Source organism: Kogia breviceps, chromosome 9 (genome assembly GCF_026419965.1).
Source record: "Kogia breviceps isolate mKogBre1 chromosome 9, mKogBre1 haplotype 1, whole genome shotgun sequence".
NCBI lineage: Eukaryota > Metazoa > Chordata > Mammalia > Artiodactyla > Physeteridae > Kogia > Kogia breviceps.
This window is the reverse complement of record NC_081318.1, coordinates 5,182,407-5,200,911: the sequence shown is the minus strand read 5'-3', so window position 1 is coordinate 5,200,911 and position 18,505 is coordinate 5,182,407. Positions and strand designations below refer to the sequence as shown.

The 18,505-nt window shown below is 42.7% G+C and overlaps 1 protein-coding gene, 1 non-coding gene and 1 pseudogene across 18 annotated transcripts in view; 2 read left to right on the top strand and 1 right to left on the bottom strand.

Annotated features, from left to right (window-relative positions):
* KMT2C (lysine methyltransferase 2C) overlaps positions 1–18,505 on the bottom strand; it is a 289,703-nt gene that overhangs the window by 240,799 nt on the left and 30,399 nt on the right. The window lies entirely within an intron of this gene.
* TRNAE-CUC (transfer RNA glutamic acid (anticodon CUC)) lies at positions 7,645–7,717 on the top strand. The gene has a single exon. It is a non-coding gene; the product is annotated as a tRNA-Glu (tRNA).
* On the top strand, positions 10,996–11,882 carry LOC131762640 (hsc70-interacting protein pseudogene; annotated as a pseudogene).

Below are 18,505 nucleotides of genomic sequence, written 5' to 3'. Positions count from 1 at the left end.
CCACAAGAAAAGCCACTGCAATGAGAAGCCTGCACACCATAACCAGAGAAAGCCAGCGCGCAGCAACGAAAACACAACGCAGCCAAAAATAAATAAATAAATGTATTTTTTAAATACCAGTATATATTCAAACATGTGCATGTATTTCTTACATATACACCAAAAAAATTTGGTAGGACAGACCCCAAACTAATAACAATGACCACCTGAGAGAAAAGGCAGGATTGGAGAGAGAAATCGGAGAGAAGTCTAGAATTGGGTTGAGCAACACAGTAGCTACTAGCTACATGTGACTATTTAAATTTAAATTAACTAAATTAAAATTAAATACTATTAAAATTCAGCTCCTCAGTCCCACCAGCTCCATTTCCAGCAGCTACCACAGTGAAAAGCAGAGATATGGAGCATTTCCATCACTACAGAATGCACTACTGGACAGCACTGGTCTAAAGTACAGCAGAAAGACCTGGATGAAGCCTGACATAAATTTTAAAAGGCAAGACAATGAAGAAAACGTACCTTTCTACCATCCCTGAAAACCGCTAACACAAGAAAAAAGCGGAAATTATGTACAAAGAAACTCAAAAAAAAAAAAAGAGTTACATCTTCAGATGATATCTACCCAGACTAGGTTAAATTTCTTTTTTTACTACTAGATTTAGAATAAAGGGGTTTATTTTTGTCACAAACCAGTCTGGTATTTGGGGGGCAGAGGGGAATCCAACTAGTAAGCATTTTACAACCATCTACTTTAAAACATACAATGGCATTTCTCATCATTTTCTCATCAGAAAAGATTATCCTCAATCATCTCTCCTTGGTAATAATGGTATTCTTACACTTCAAAATAATAAAAGTGGGGAAGTTTTAATTTATAATTCGGATTTAGATTTATAGGATTTCATCTGAATTGGTTTACAATACTAAACACGTATAATCACAGAGACTTAAGCCCTAAATAGGTTAAAACAATTCTAACGGGCCTGCTTTGACAATTCCATTAGTATTATAAAACCCGCTCTACAACTTTAGTTGATGCATGAAATTTCACTTTAGAAATTCATTTCTAAAACTACCATATTTGGTTGAATACTGTCCCCAGAATTCATGTCCACCTGGAACCTGAGAAATGTGACCTGATTTGGAAACAGGGTCTTTGCAGATGTAATCAAGTTAAGATAAGGTCATACTGGAGTAAGATGAGCCCTAAATCTAGTATGGCCAGTGTCCTTATAAGAGGGTAATTTGGACAAAGAGACACAGACATACAGGGAGAAGGTCTTGTGACAATGGAGACAGACTGGAGTGATGCAGCTGCAAGTCAAGGAACACCAAGGACTGCCCAGCAACCACCAGAAACTAGGAGAGAGGCCTGTAGCAGATGTGAGACAGTAAGTTTCTGTTTCTGGTACTCTGTTACAATAGCCCTAGGAAGCTTATACAACTACCTTCTTCCCCAGTGTAACAAGCTAACTCAGAGTGCTAGCTAGATTCCTTTCCCCATCACCAGAAAAGTATCTCACCGCTATGTAACAGATTCACTAATTCAGCTTTTCCTACTTAAATTTAATTGAAAATGGAAAAAAAAAAAAAAAAACAACCTAGTTCCTGATACCAGAATATATCTTTGGTCCTGAGACAAATTGGGGATATTCCAATTCACACTCAAGAGATTATCCAAGATAGCCATTTAGTAGGGGAGCAAAAAATAAAGAATAAAAGCTCACCAAAACATTCACAGTAGCACCATTTTAAAAATCAAATGAGTGCAATACTTACGTATCCACCCTTACATGTGCTTCCGTAAGTTACCAACAGCATGTGCTGTGGATCCCAAGTCAACCCCTTATTCCAAAATGCCCTCCCCACTACCACCATTTCCTACCACTGTCTCCCTCCCATAAATCTAGCCTTACCTACCTCTAAATGTCCATCATTCCTGAGCCCCGCTTCCTTCCTCTCTGATACCATATTCGTTACCTTCTTTAGAAAGTCTCGTCAGTTATTCGTGCCTATTCTTTCTCTTGTCTCTAATTCACCACAGAACCTTCTGTAATCTGGTTAACAAACCCACTATTCCAGATAGCAGACAGTCAAATCTATCACACTCTCTAAGTCATCTTTACCTCACCCCACAGTTATCCCTAGAACAACCAACACTGTACATCATACACAGACCTGCTAGAAATCTATCTCCTGGCTTCTCTGGCCAACTTCACAGTGTTTCCTTCTGAGCACCAGTGAAAATACTAACGCTCCCTGGAATACAGTTCCCAATTGCTTCTTTCCACTAGACAGGTTCTTATGCCCTCAACTCCCACCTTCACAATGAGTCTTGGCTCCAGCCCACACCCACTCTCCACACATCCAAATTCCCAGTGAGTATCTTCGCTTGAATGGAACACAGGCACTTTTAGGTCAACAGATCCAAAACTCAATCTGTCATCATCTGACTTCTACCTAAATCTGTTCCATCTGCCTAGAAACTTCAATCATTTCCGTTTTCTCCCTTTCCTAAATAAGTCCTATTAATCCTACCTCTGAAACCTCTTTTCAGTCTATTGCCTCTCTGCCATCCCCCGAACTGTCTTCTTTCAGGCAGTCATTCCTCTCTCACCTGCCAACACCCAACCACTTCCAATCTCCCTCCGTTTACCCTCCATATCAATGCAGATACTTGGAAAATACAAATACGATGCTGCTCCCCTTCTTTCATCCTTCAGCGGTGGCGTACTGCAAGCCTTAGAGACAGATATACAAACTTCTTTAAAAAAAAAAAAAAAAAAAGAAAAGAAAAGAAAAAAGAAAGAAATACAAACTTCTTTTGAAAAAAAAAAATGTATTTTTGGTTGCGTTGGGTCTTTGTTGGTGCGCGCGGGCCTTCTCTAGTTGTGGAGAGTGTGGGCTACTCTTCATCGCGGTGTGCATGCTTATTGTGGTGGCTTCTCTTGTTGCGGAGCACGGGCTCTAGGCTCACGGGCTCAGTACTCGTGACGCACGGGCTTAACTGCTCCGTGGCGTGTGGGATCTTCCCGGACCAGGGCTCGAACCCGTGTCTCCTGCATTGGCAGGCAGATGCTTAACCACTGCTCCACCAGGGAAGCCCCACAAACTTATTAATATAAAATAAAACACCCTTCATGATGCAACTTATGCCACCAGCTCAGCCTCATCTACTGTCGCTCCTCTCCATGTTATACTTTCACCATATTTAACCTTTTATCGTCCCCTTCAAAACTCTGCCTTTACATGTGCTACTCTCTCTGCCTGAAATACTCTTTGGACGGTCCTTACAAGCTTCAGTTTAGTGTTACCTCCTCTAGAAAAGCGTTGTGTAGGCCTCAGGGCACAAAGAGCTCCTCCTCTTTTCAGGACTCAGGAGCCTGTCCGTATCTCCACTTGTCTCACCACCCTGGCCGATTCACCCAACTTTAGGGCTGACGGGCAGGGATCTCATCTTATGATGCTGCATACTTCAATGCCTAACGGTGTACCTGACACAGCAGTATGTACACAGTAAGGAGTGAATGAGTAAATCAAACTCATAGGGAGACACACACACAAAAAGTTTTAGCACATCAAGGACTTAAGACAAATATGAAACTACTCAACTTTACACTGAAGAGGCTTTTGTATATTGGTATTTACATAAACAAATTCATATATACTACACACACACCCATAAATATACCATCATGTCTGGTTCCATATAACAAGTTCATTTCCCAACCTAGCACAAACCTACAGTAATTCTTTGCTGCTATGTATACTGTTCATGTTAAGTTCAAAGAAACTAATTTAATTACTCCTAGTTATGTAACTTCATATGCCCACAGATATACCAACAGGAACTTCTTCTGGAACTATATAAATACAACTGTCACTAGCAGTTTCAAGGATAGGGCAGTTACGGGCTGAACTGTGCTCGCCCCGAATTCACATGCCAAAGCCCACACACCCAGCATCTCAGAGTGTGACTGTATCTGGAGATACAGCCTATAAAGAAGAGGTAATGAAGTTAAAACCAGTGTGTTAGAGTGAGCCCGAATCCAGTATGACAAATGTCATACTTTAAAGAAGAGGAGATGAGGACTTCCCTGGTGGCACAGTGGTTAAGAATCCACCTGCCAACGCAGGGAACACGAGTTCGATCCCTGGTCCAGGAAGATCCCACATGCCGTGGAGCAACTAAGACCGTGCACCACAACTACCGAGCCTGTGCTCTAGAGTCCGTGAGCCACAACTACTGAGCCCATGTGCCGCCAACTACTGAAGCCCGCATGCCTAGAGCCAGTGCTCCACAACGAGAGAAGCCAACGCAATGAGAAGCCCGTACACCGCAATGAAGAGTAGCCCCCACTCACTGCAACTAGAGAAAGCCCCGCACAGAGCAACAAAGATCCAACACGGCCAAAAATAAATAAATAAAATAAATTTATTTTAAAAAAAATAAAAATAAAAAAGAAGAGGAGATGAGAACCTGGACAACACAGAGGGACGACCTGGTGAGGACTCAGTGAGAAGCTGGCCACCTGCGAGCCAAGGAGAGAGGCCTCAGGAGAAACTCAACCTGCTGACACATTGATCTGGGGCTTCCAGCCTCCAAAATCATGAGAAAATAAGTTTCTGTTGTTTAAGCCACCAGTCTGTGGTATTTCTTTATGACACCCAAGCTAATAGAGGGGGCTTCTTGTTTATAGAATTTAAATTTCTTAACCACGTACATGGAACTTTTTTAAGCCAGCAAGGGTTGTCTGAACAGTGAAGTTGTGGATGTTTTCATTTTCTTCTTCATGCTGGCCTGTATTTATCACCACCACCCCCAAAAAAAACCATTAAATTAAATGATATAAGAGAATATCTTAGACATCAGAGTTTACCATACAGTGGCCACAAAAACTACATTTTATCTTACTATTTATCATTTGAAATGTACTATGTTAAAATAAGATATTTTTTATTTTTACCAGCTCCAAAAGGAACTGGTAGAGGTAGAAACTGGAGGAGAGCACTTGTTACACACCTCCCTGGAGATTAGAGAACCAACAGTTATAACAAGTACAGAACCTTCCTGTGTTTGTGTTCAAAGTCATTATAGAAGCTAGGTAACACATAACAGACCCTATGAGTTAGGCATCTTATACATTATCATTTAATTCTCATAACAACCCAGTGCAACTGAGATTGAGTCCCCCATTTTTCAGATAAGGAAACTCAGGCTCAGAGAGGGTAAGTAACTGGCCAAGGTCATACAGTTAGGAAATGGAAGTGCTGAGACTCAAGTCCACATGTCTTAAAATCCCACACTGCTTGATACTAAGAGTCCTTGAATGCTTAACAGGTATTTAGGGCTTCCCTGGTGGCGCAGTGGTTGAGAATTCACCTGACGATGCAGGGGACACAGGTTCGTGCCCCGGTCCGGGAAGATCCCACATGCCGCGGAGCGGCTGGGCCCGTGAGCCATGGCCGCTGAGCCTGCGCGTCCGGAGCCTGTGCTCTGCAACGGGAGAGGCCACAACAGTGAGAGGCCCGCGTACCACAAAAAAAAAAAAAAAAACAGGTATTTATTAAACATCTGTATGCACTTGGCTAGATAGAGCTCTGACCCAAGAAACACAGTCACTATTCCAAGGACTTGGAAATTCCTCTTTAACACTTTGTTGAATGTCTATTTCTCCTAACTCCTCAACTAAATTTTAGAGCTCCTCAAAAGAGCTGTAGTAAAAAGAGAAAAACAAAGAGCTTTGAGTCAAAGTCCTGGAAAAATTCTGGCTTTTTCCCACTTACATAAATTAACAAGGTGGATTCTTCATCAGTAAAAGGGTTGTGGATTAAGTAACATACATGAAATTGCTGGGAAGAGTGCCTGGCGCACAGTGGAAACTAAATAAATGTTAAGGAGACATGAGTATTCATTTACAGCCTTCACAGAATGCAGACCCAGAACGCAAACTTTTTATTTCACCAATACTCTGATTCCTCCAATGGCCTCTTCGGGATTCAAAGATTTCACTCATCACTCTCTCTATTCCATCCATCTACACTACATACCACTTAACATTCAAAGCAGAAAAACGAACATTCTGAATCTTCTTTATACCATGGTCTTTTAGAGTAGTGGTCTCCAAAGCAGAATGCACACAACACACTTAAATGTCCCAATCACAGGCCTGAGATTAATAAGGTATGTGAAATTTAACTCTCCTAAAATTCAGCAACCTGTATTAAAGTAAGGATTGTGATAGATGTACACTATTTATTTCAAAACGAAAAATAAAAAGGATACAGATGCTGAGACCAAGGATTCAAATTCTTCCTAATGGAGGCATGATTCAAATATGTTTGGGACTTCCCTGGTGGCACAGTGATTAAGAATCCTCTGCCAATGCAGGGGACATGGGTTCGAGCCCTGGTCCGGGAAGATCCCACATGGCGCGGAGCAACAAAGCCCGTGCACCACGACTACTAAGCCTACGCTCTAGAGCCCGTGAGCCACAACTACTGAGCCCTCACGCCACAACTACTGAAGCCCACATGCCTAGAGCCCATGCTCCACAACAGGAGAAGCCACCGCAATGAGAAGCCCGCGCACCGCAACGAAGAGTAGCCCCCGCTCACGGCAACTAGAGAAAGCCCGCGTGCAGCAACAAAGACCCAATGCAGCCAAAACCAAATAAATGAAATAAATAAATTTTAAAAAATAAATAAATAATAATTTTTTTAAAAAGAAAACAAATATAAGTTTGGAGACAACTGGTTTAAAGCCACGACTGTATCATTAGCTATGGTTAAATTCAATGTGGGAACTATGATATACAGTATGTTGTATTTTTATTAACACTGAACACTTTACAATTTTGCAGGTCTGTGCCACCAATCCTTTAGTTGCTCCTTCTGCCTGGATATGCACTAGCATGTAACTCCTACCCTTCTCCTGCACATTCATCTCACCACGGAGTCTTTACAGATCCGCACAGTGACAGGTGGTTAGTAATCACTCTACAAATCTAAAGCTACAAGGTTGTAAGTCGAATTATAATACGGGACTCATATAAGGAAAAATTTATGTACTTTTCTCTTGCTCTAAGACATAACTTCATTAAGAATAAAACAGAGGCTTCCCTGGTAGTGCAGTGGTTGAGAGTCTGCCTGCCAATGCAGGGGACGTGGGTTCGAGCCCTGGTCTGGGAGGATCCCACATGCTGTGGAGCAACTGGGCCCGTGAGCCACAACTACTAAGCCTGCGTGTCTGGAGCCTGTGCTCCGCAACAAGAGAGGCCATGACAGTGAGAGGCCCACACACCACGAGGAAGAGTGGCCCCCTCTTGCCACAACTGGAGAAAGCCCTCGCACAGAAACGAAGACCTAACACAGCCAAAAATTAATTAATTAATTTTTTTTTTTTTAAAGTACGCGGGCCTCTCACTGTTGTGGCCTCTCCCGCTGCGGAGCGCAGGCTCCAGACGCGCAGGCTCAGCGGCCATGGCTCATGGGCCCAGCGGTCCGCGGCATGTGGGATCTTCCCGGACCGGGGCAGGAACCCGCATCCCCTGCATCAGCAGGCAGACTCTCAACCACTGCACCACCAGGGAAGCCCAATTAATTAATTTAAAAAAAAAAAAAGAATAAAACAATCTTGAGACTTCCCTGGTGGTCCAGTGGTTAAGACTCTGCAGTCTCAATGCAGGGGGCCCGGGTTCAATCCCTGGTCAGGGAACTAGATCCCACATGCTGCAGCTAAGATCCCGCATGCCACAACTAACAAGGTCCCGCACGCAGCCAAATTTTTTTAAAAAGAATTTTAAAATCTTATTTACGATTACACTCCCCTCTGCACCTACTGGCAAAACATTCCTCTAGGCAAGTTTTGATCAAAAGGAATACACTGTGGGGCTTCCCTGGTGGTGCAGTGGTTGAGAGTCCGCCTGCCGATGCAGGGGACGTGGGTTTGTGCCCTGGTCCGGGAAGGTCCCACATGCCGCGGAATGGCTGGGCCCGCCGGAGCCTGCGCTCCACAGCGGGAGAGGCCACAGCAGTGAGAGGCCCGTGTATCGCAAAACAAAAACAAAAAAAAAAAAAAAAGGAATACACTGTTATTTAATATGCACTAAATTGATTTTCCTTGTAAATGTACACTTAAACCATCCCCCCAAATAAGTATCCCACACGAAAAAGGACATAAGTGAATGTGTATTTATTTTGACCCCTAAACCCCTAAATTCCCAACAACTACTATAACGGTGCTGTAACTCTACTTGAATTACCGTACAGAAACTAAACCAGTGACTCCTTAGAGAATCTCCTGATTTTAAGCACAGAACTTGGAACTTAGAAATTGTTCTAATATCCTACCAAAAGTATATTAAAGTGAACACTTTGGAAAAAGAAAACCAAATATAGTTCCACTTGCTTGCACTGAATTCCCTCTCTTGGCTACGCCTTGATAAGTTATCATGCAAAAACTGTAAATGTATCTCACCTATCTGTACCCCCACCACCACCCTGTGCATCAACACAACGGAGCCTTGGAAAGGCCTCAGAGCTCCAGCTGAACTGTGGAAATGATCCAAACTCATAAACTCACAATTGCTTTTTTAACAATGACGTGTGCAGAGGGGGAAAAAATAGAGGTTTTTATAATATACCTTCCATAATACCTCACGGCTACTTCACAGTGACCCTACTTCCCCACTTGATTAGTTAGTCAAAGGTGAAAACGAAGGGCTATGGAATTGTTCATCATTTCCTCTTAAGTCTCTTAAAGGCAGTGTTCTTAGAATTCCACATTCATGATCTCATTGAAAACTCAGGGCCGAATTAACCTGCCTAAAGTCACATCAGAACCACCACACTGTACAACTCCAGGAAGCGACGTCTGCATTGTGTTTGATGGGGACGCCGTCCCTAGCACAACAGGAATGGAGCTGTGCAATGAGGCGGTGTGGGTCACACCACTAGTAAGTGGTGGAGGTGAAGCTCAAAGCTCTGCTGTGACTGAGCACAAAGAGCACACGCAAAACCTTAGAGCCACGCTGCCTCCCATGTTGGAAGATGAACAATTAATCATATAATACAACAAAATTCTCTGGTTATAATAAGCCAGTTATCAGCTGTGTTGGTGAAGGAAGAGAGGGAGGGAGGGAGGGAAGGAAACATCAGTAGACAATGACCACTGACGAGAGAAGCAAGAAGAAAACCTTACTGAAGACTCTGCCTCTGAGGAAGCTGCCCACCTTCAGCGGTAGCAGTAACGGGAGAGAGACCTCTGGGAAACAGAGGAATCAGGGTGGTTCTGTCTTTCCCATCCACCCCATTGCTGCCCTTACAAGACCCCAAATGAGAGTTTCATAAAGAATGACTAGCCAGCATTCAGGTTAAAATGACACTTGCACCTAGAGTAGGAAAAACTATAAATTATGCATCAGTCTCCGCATTCACCTGTCCCCACTTGTAACTTTGAAAGGATTCATTTATTTCAAAATTAGAAAACTGATCTGAGTAAAAAAACCTCATTAAAATATATGGCTCGGAAATATTTAGAAGCTATTATTACAAGAGCTTATTTTCTTAACATGCAAAGAGTATTTCTAAGTCACTTTAAAAAAAAATTTTTTTTTAAAGGATGACCAACCCAACAGAAAAGTGGGCAGTGACACACCGAAGCCACTACTGTTACCCAACCAGCAGCCACTCCACCCCCTGCCATCAACTCGCTGTTGCTGTCAAAGGCCATCTACCATTGTAAGACCTCAGAGGAGCAGATGTTGGCTTTCCAAGCCTCACTTGTACCTACAACAGGAATACATGACCCATCACAGCCAATAGGATCCAAGGGAAAATCTGCTGAGAGCATCCAGGAAAGGTTTTTGGTCCAAATACAACAGACGTACACGAAGAGACAGAGCACATCTTTATGGCGCTGGGCGCGTGGACCACCAGAAACGTGAACGTCACTCCTCTCTTCTTCTCACACCTCACACGCAACTCCTCCACAGATCCTTTCAGCTCTGCCTTCAAAATATATACAGAATCACTTCTCTGACGTCTATCTTTTTCCAAAATACCTCTCACCTGGCTGCTTGCAATATTTTCGTAACTACCACGCCTGCTTCAGCCTTTATCCCCTTCATCCTAGTCTCAACACAGCAGCCAGCATGAACCTTTCAAAGTGTTAGTCAGATAAGGTCAGCCCTCTGCTCTAAAGCCCCCAAAGGTATCTCATCTCACCCGGAATAAAAGCCAAAAGATCTCACAATGGTCCACAAGGCCCCGCACGTGCTGACTTCCTGCTCCCCTCTCTGCCAGCCACCACTCAGCTCTGCCACCCACCCCAGCTCTCCTTCCAGGTCTTTGAAGGCACCAGCTCACTCCTGCCCTGGGCCTGTGTGCTCCGGGAGAGGCCCTCTGTCTGAAATGCTCTTCCACCGCACCTCTTGCCCTTGCACTCTTACTACCTTTGAGACTCCACTCAAAGGTCACTGCATTGAAGCCTTCCCTGGTCAGGTCATTAGAATAACCCGACTCAGCCTCGCCCTTCCCCCTGCATTGCTTTATTTTTCTCCATAACAGTTAACATTGGGCTTGGAATCAGGCCGCAGCCTCGCCGCGCCCGCCACCTCCGGACCACGGACCCCCCGCAAAGTGAGCGAGCTTCCAGCCTCCATGAAAACGTGCAAGCAGGACCCAAGCGTTCTGCACACCGAGGAAATGCGCTTCCTGAGGAAGTGGGTGGAGAGCAGGGGGGTACAATACCACCTGCTACTCATAAAACTAAATTGGGGGCTTCCCTGGTGGCGCAGTGGTTGGGAGTCCGCCTGCCGATGCAGGGCACGCGGGTTCGTGCCCCGGTCCGGGAAGATCCCACGTGCCGCGGAGCGGCTGGGCCCGTGAGCCGTGGCCGCTGAGCTTGTGCGTCCGGAGCCTGTGCTCCACAACGGGAGAGGCCGCAGCGGTGAGAGGCCCGCGTACCGCAAAAAGAAAAAAGAAAAAAAGAAGGTGGAGGAAAACATAAAGACAGATGAACCATCAAGTGAGGAAAGTGATCTAGAAATTGACAATGAAGGTGTGACTGAACCAGACACTGATGCCCCTCAAGAAATGGGAGATAAAAGTGTAGAGATAACTGAGGAGATGATGGATCAGGCAAATGATAAAGTAGCTGCCACTGATGCCCTAAATGATGGTGAACTACAGAAAGCCATTGACTTGTTCACAGATGCCATCAAGCTAAATCCTCGTTTGGCCATTCTGTATGGCAAAAGAGCAAGTGTCTTCATCAAATTACACAAGCCAAACGCTGCCATCCGAGACTGTGACAGAGCTATTGAAATAAATCCTGATTCAGCTCAGCCATACAAGTGGCGAGCGAAAGCACACAGACTTTGGGGCCATAGGGAAGAAGCTGCCCATGATCTAGCCCTTGCCTGTAAGCCGAATTATGATGAAGATGCTAGTGCAATGCTGAAAGAAGTTCAACCCAGGGCCCAGAAAATTGCTGAACATGGGAAAAAGTATGAGCAAAAACGTGAAGAACGAGAGATCAAAGAAACAGAAAGGGTCAAGAAGGCTTGGGAAGAACATGCGAGAGCCCAGAGGGAGGAAGAAGCCAGATGACAATCAGGGGCTCAGTACGGCTCTTTTCCGGGTGGCTTTCCAGGCAGAATGCCTGGAATGGGAGGGGGCATGCCTGGAATGGCAGGAATGCCTGGGCTCAATGAAATTCTTAGTGATCCAGAAGTTCTCGCAGCCATGCAGAATCCAGAAGTTATGGTGGCCTTCCAGGATGTGGCTCAGAACCCGGCAAATACGAAAAATACCAGAGCAACTCAAAGGGTATGAATCTCATCCATAAATTGTCGGCCAAATTTGGAGGTCAAACATAATGCCTTTCTGACAAACAGCCCCTGCTGAAGGAAAAGCAACTTAGATCACCTAATGGACGTCGCAATGATACAAACCAGTGTACCTCTGACCTTCTCGTGAAGAAAGCTGGGGGGCTCTGAGGATAACCCCTACCCCTCTGCTCCAGATGCAGCTGAAACATTTTACAGTGGTTTGCCATTAGGGCATTCATTCAGATAATGTTTTCTTACTAGAAATTAAAAACTTTAAACAATTTTTAAACCTTAAAAATATTTAAAACAGGGATTCCCTGGTGGCGCAGTGGTTGAGAGTCCGCCTGCCGATGCAGGGGACGCGGGTTCGTGCCCGGGTCCGGGAGGATCCCACATGCCGCGGAGCGGCTGGGTCCGTGGGCCATGGCCTCTGAGCCTGCGCGTCGGGAGCCTGTGCTCCACAACGGGAGAGGCCACAGCAGTGAGAGGCCCGCGTACCACCAAAAAATAAAATAAAATAAAATAAAACAAATTAAAAGGGTGTGTTAATCCCTACATTTTTCTTTACTAATCATTTTGGGTTTTTTCCTTTGAATTAATTACGCAAGGAAGATACTTCAGTATGGAAGGTTTATTGTTCAAGTTTGAGTGAAATAAAGATTTATTAGTGGGAAGATCATTTAAGTAGAGAAAGCTTGAGCTGGATACATGGTCACTGAAGCATTTTCTCTTTTTAATTGCTTTATTTTTTTTTTTTAATGATTTGCTTCCATGAAGCTACTGGGACCACCAGTATTGCAGCAGGAGCTGGGTAGGGACTGGAAGTGCTTGGCAGGGCAGCAGCAACCTTACTACATTTTACATAATGTGCACCCTTGTGCAGATGCATTTAAATCTTACACTGTGGTGAAGGCATGATTTTTATACTGCTGCAGTAAAATTGGGTTAATTAGCTCTGTTATTGTCTGATATCTAAAATAAATGTTTATTTCCACATTTAAAAAAAAACACTTAATATCTTCTTACTGAACATTCTACCTCCTTGTTCGCCTCCTCCCCTACCCCCACCAAACTGTAAGCTTTCGGAGGGCAGTAAACATGGCCTGTTTTGCTCACTGCTGTTATTTCCCATAGCTACAGACTACTGCCTGGTAAATTATAGGTGCTCAATAATTATTTAAGTGAATTCAACAACAGGCTGAAGATTTTTTTTTAACTTTATTGAGGTATAATTGCTTTACAATGTGTATTAGTTTCTGCTTTATAGCAACGTGAATCAGCTATACGTACACATATATCCCCATATCTCCTCCCTCTTGCATCTCCCTCCCACCCTCCCTACCCCACCCCTCTAGATGGTCACAAAGCACCAAGCTGATCTCCCTGTGCTATGCAGCTGCTTCCCACTAGCTATCTATTTTACATTTGGCAGTGTATTTATGTCCATGCCACTTTCTCACTTCACCCCAGCTTACCCTACCCCCTCCCCGTATCCTCAAGTCCATTCTCTACGTCTGCGTCTTTATTCCTGTCCTGCCCCTAGGTTCTTCAGAACCTTTTTTTTTAAAGATTCCATATATATGTATTAGCATACAGTATTTGTTTTTCTATTTCTGACTTACTTCACTCTGTATGACAGACTCTAAGTCAATCCACCTCACTACAAATAACTCAATTTCATTTATTTGTATGGCTGAGTAATATTCCATTGTATATATGTGCCACATCTTCTTTATCCATTCATCTGTTGATGGACACTTAGGTTGCTTCCATGACCTGGCTATTGTAAATAGTGCTGCAATGAACATTGTGGTACATGACTCTTTTTGAATTATGGTTTTCTCAGGGTATATGCCCAGTAGTGGGATTGCTGGGTCGTATGGTAATTCTATTTTTAGTTTTTTAAGGAACCTCCATACTGTGCTCCAGAGTGGCTGTATCAATTTACATTCCCACCAACAGTGCAAGAGGGTTCCCTTTTCTCCACACCCTCTCCAGCATTTATTGTTTATACATTTTTTGATGATGGCCATTCTGACTGGTATGAGGTGATACCTCATTGTAGTTCTGATTTGCATTTCTCTAATGATTAGTGATGTTGAGAATCCTTTCGTGTGTTTGTTGGCAATCTGTATATCTTCTTGGTAGAAATGTCTACTTAAATCTTCTGCCCATTTTTGGATTGGGTTGTTTGTTTTTTTAATATTGAGCTGCTTGTATATTTTGGAGATTAATCCTTTGTCAGTTGCTTCATTTGCAACTATTTTCTCCCACTCTGATGGTTATCTTTTCATCTTGTTTATGGTTTCCTTTGCTGTGCAAAAGCTTTTAAGTTTCATTAGGCCCCATTTGTTTATTTTTGTTTTTATTTCCATTTCTCTAGGAGGTGGGTCAGAAAGGATCTTGCTGTGATTTATGTCACAGAGTGTTCTGCCTATGTTTTCCTCTAAGAGTTGTACAGTGTCTGGCCTTATATTTAGGTCTTTAATCCATTTTGAGTTTATTTTTGTGTATGGTGTTAGGGAGTGTTCTAACTTCATTCTCTTACATGTAGCTGTCCAGTTTTCCCAGCACCACTTATTGAAAAGGCTATCTTTTCTCCATTGTATATCCTTGCCTCCTTTGTCAAAGATAAGGTGACCATGTGTGTGGGGGTTTATCTCTGGGCTTTCTATCCTGCTGCACTGATCTATATTTCTGTTTTTGTGCCAGTACCATACTGTCTTGATTATTGTAGCTTTGTAGTATAGTCTAAAGTCAGGGAGTCTGATTCCTCCCAAGCTGAAGATTTTAAAAAGCAGGAAAGGGGACAGCATCTGGGTCCTTGATAATTTCATCAGGCTACTGAAATACACCTGGACTCTGGTCATATGAAGTGAAATCTGACTCATTTCAGCCATTTTAAATTAAGGTTTTTGTTATTTGAATTCAAAAGGTACCTGGTACAGGGCATAGGTAGGCGATTTGCCAAAAAATGAAATGCTAGTGGCAGATACACTCAATTTAACTCAATCATAAGACATGCAAATTAAAATAACCATGGAATAATATGTCACCCCAGAAGAAACATAAAAGCTTAATACATGTCATGTATATCCCAATTCACTCACTAAAAACACTAGTGGTATTTACTATTTCTTTAACTTTACACATGAACATACAATTCATAAGAGTGTGATATTCCATTGCCTGTATTTTTTCCCCATGCTCTGAATGTTAGACAGACTGTTCACTCCTGACCAGTAATGTAAATATAAGAGTTAACTTTGATGAAGTATTTACTCTGCCCTGGCCATGTGCTATCCACTTTTACATGCATTATTTATTGCCCACTACAACCCTACAAAATGTGTACTATTGTTATTCCAGGTTTTCATATATTTATTTGTTCACTTATTTATTTGCTGCGTTGGGTCCTCATTGCTGTGCACAGGCTTTCTCTAGTTGCAGCAAGCGGGGGCTACTCTTCACTGCGGTGCACGGGCTTCTCATTGCAGTGGCTTCTCTTGTTGAGGAGCACGGGCTCTAGGCACATGGGCTTCAGTGGTTGTGGCACACACGCTTCAGTAGTTGCAGTTCTTGGGCTCTAGAGCACAGGCTCAGTAGCTGTGGCACACAGGCTTAGTTGCTCCACGGCATGTGGAATCTTCCCAGAGCAGGGCTTGAACCTGTGTCCCCTGCATTGTTAGGTGGATTCTTAACCACTGCACCACCAGGGAATTTCTGTTATTCCATTTTAAAATTGATGAAACTGAGCTACGAGAAAGACCAATGATCAGCCTCAAATCAAGGAGCTACTTAATTATAAGGCTAGAATTTGAAGCTAGGCAGTTTGACCACCAGAACCCAACAAGCAGAGCTTTCTCCCAAACTGAATGTGTTCTGCAACACAATGATTCCACCTGCGCCTCTCTTTCTGCCACTTATTTTGTGTTTGTGTTTTGACCCATAATCAGTGCCAAACTTATCAGAAAGAAACACTCTGACAGAAAAAGAAGATAAAAATGAAAAGACAGTCAAAGATTGGTAGAAGTCCTTTGTCTCAGTTTTCTCCACTGAAAACACTGGAGATATAACAGTATTTACTTTTAGATTGTTGGTAATGACTAAACAGATTAATACAGCACATGTGACACATTTAGGATAGGATACATTAAACAATGAACAGTCTTTATGTTCATCATTTTTATCATAATTATGATGAAAGGCTTCATAAATGTCACCGAAGTTAGAAGGACTGACCAACAAACTATATGACTGGTAGCTGGAAGAAACTATGGCCAGAGACATGTTATGACTTCGGAGATACGGAGATACAAAAAAGAAAAGGATGAGGGCTGATTTTCATTCTGGGAACAGAGTACTTAGGTGACTTAGTAAAGAAAAATTCTATTAGAACTACAATTTCCATTTTCAGAACTATATGCCCTGTCCCCCCACCCCAGCCCCACCCAGCATATGTTGCTGGCAAGGATGCGGGGCGGGGGACGACAGACACATACTCTGTGTGGGAGTCCAAGTCAATACTCCATTTGTGGAGGGCAATCGGCCAGTAGCTGTCAAAACCTGAAACACAATACTCTTTAATAAGACAACTCTACATCTAGGAATTTACCTTCTAAAATATGCCAACAAGTAAATTTATACAAGCACAAGGATGTTCACTACAAAGATAACAATAAAACTGGAAACCAACTAAATGACCATCAATAAGGGAATGGTTAAATAAATTAGGGTACTCCAATCTAGTTTACAAACCCATTTTTCCACTAGGCTCTCTAATAATCTAAGTGACACTACTATCCACCCAAGCTGCGGAAGCCAAAAATCTAGACAACAGCTTTCCTTCTTTTTCTCAAACTCCCCTCATCAAATCCTTTAGCAGACCTTATCACAGTAGCTTTCAAAACACATATAAAACCTAATCACCTTTCTCCTCTGTCACAAGCCTACTCTAAGCCATACCTGCCAAGATTACTTCAATAGCTTTGTTGGTTTAAAACCCTCCGATGGCTTCCACTGCACTGAGAATAAAATTCCTGCTCCTTACCATGACCTTGCCCTTAGTATGCAGGGCACCACGTGGATCAGGCTCCTGCCTGCCTCTCAGACGCTGATCTCATAAGCTCTCCTGAATGTCCGGTGACACCAGCCTTTTATTTTGAGAGGTAGGAGGGTCCCTTGAGCATCACACGCTCATTCTTGTTTTGGGGGCTTCACAATGAACCATGTTCTTCTGAATTTTCTCATAACTGCCTCCACTTCACCCAGGTCTACTTCAATATCATCACTTCAACAAGACCTTCCTGACAACTTCACTACATGCATTACTGTCTCTCAGAACCATTAACAGACACTCTCAATACCGTTACCACAGTTTTATTTTCTTTATGGTACCTCTCACTGTCTGAAATTAATGATAAGGAATACATTTATTTTGTTCCTCTCACTACTGAAGTATTTGTCCAGTGAAAGAAAGGGCTTGATCTCCGTTGTGCACCACTGAATCCCCAGAATCTAGAGCACTCCTGAACACTCCTTGGCATAAGCAAAGCCCTCAATTTGCATCAGCTGGATGAATATTAGGCAGTTTTTGAAAAGAATGATATTGATGTATATATGCTAAAACAGAAAAATGTTCAAGATAAACTAAGTGACAAGAGAAAATCACAAAGCAACACATATGAGGGGACTTCCCTGGTGCTGCAGTGGCTAAGACTCTGTGCTCCCAATGCAGGGGGCCCAGTTTCAATCCAGGGAACTAGATCCCACAGCCCACAATTAAAGATCCCACATGCCACAACGAAGATCCCACAGGCCGCAACGAAGATCCCGCATACTGCAACTAAAACCTGGCACAGCCAAATAAATAAATTTTTAAAAATACATATAAAATGATCCCATCTGTGTGAAAATGAATGTAAGCACATTATGTAAAAATAGAAAACATATACGCATAGCAAGAGTCAAGAAGAATACAAGATAGAGTTCACAGTAATTCTCTCTGAAATACAGGGCAGAAGAGAGTGGAAAAAGGCCTTACACTATTTAATTAATTATACTCTCCTAAGCTATCTGAATATTTTCACCAGCAGGTATCATATTCATAACTTTTTTGTGACAGTTTTCCTATTCCTCCACCTACTGTAAAAGGCCCAACACACAAAGTGAGTACTCTCTTTTCTAAACATCCAGAACACATATACAACCTAAAGCTCCCATTATATTTCTACAACCTAACACATTCTGAAACACTGGATAAAATGCACATGTGAATATTAGCTTTGGTCTAGTCCAGCTTAAAAGCTGAAGGAGAATCTCTTGGTTCAAACAGCAGATCAAACATACACACATTATCTCCTTTCAATAAAATATCACTGAAATAGTATTTAAAAAGTTTTTAAGGAAAAGAATTATCATTTAAAAGTAAAATAAAATGAAGAGATCTTTTCTTAAAAAAAAAAGAAATCATTGTCTGGGGAAGGGAACTGGTGAAAAGAGCTGGGGGGGGTGGCACTCTGGGGTAAAACAATGGACCCCTAAATGTCAGAATACAAAGCGTTATCAACTTCAAGCTAATCATTAATTCCCACCAAGAACTCACCATGAGCCCTTCTACAAGGTCTTAAATATGAGTGACAAGGATCAGCAGATGTCTGACTAAAAACCCT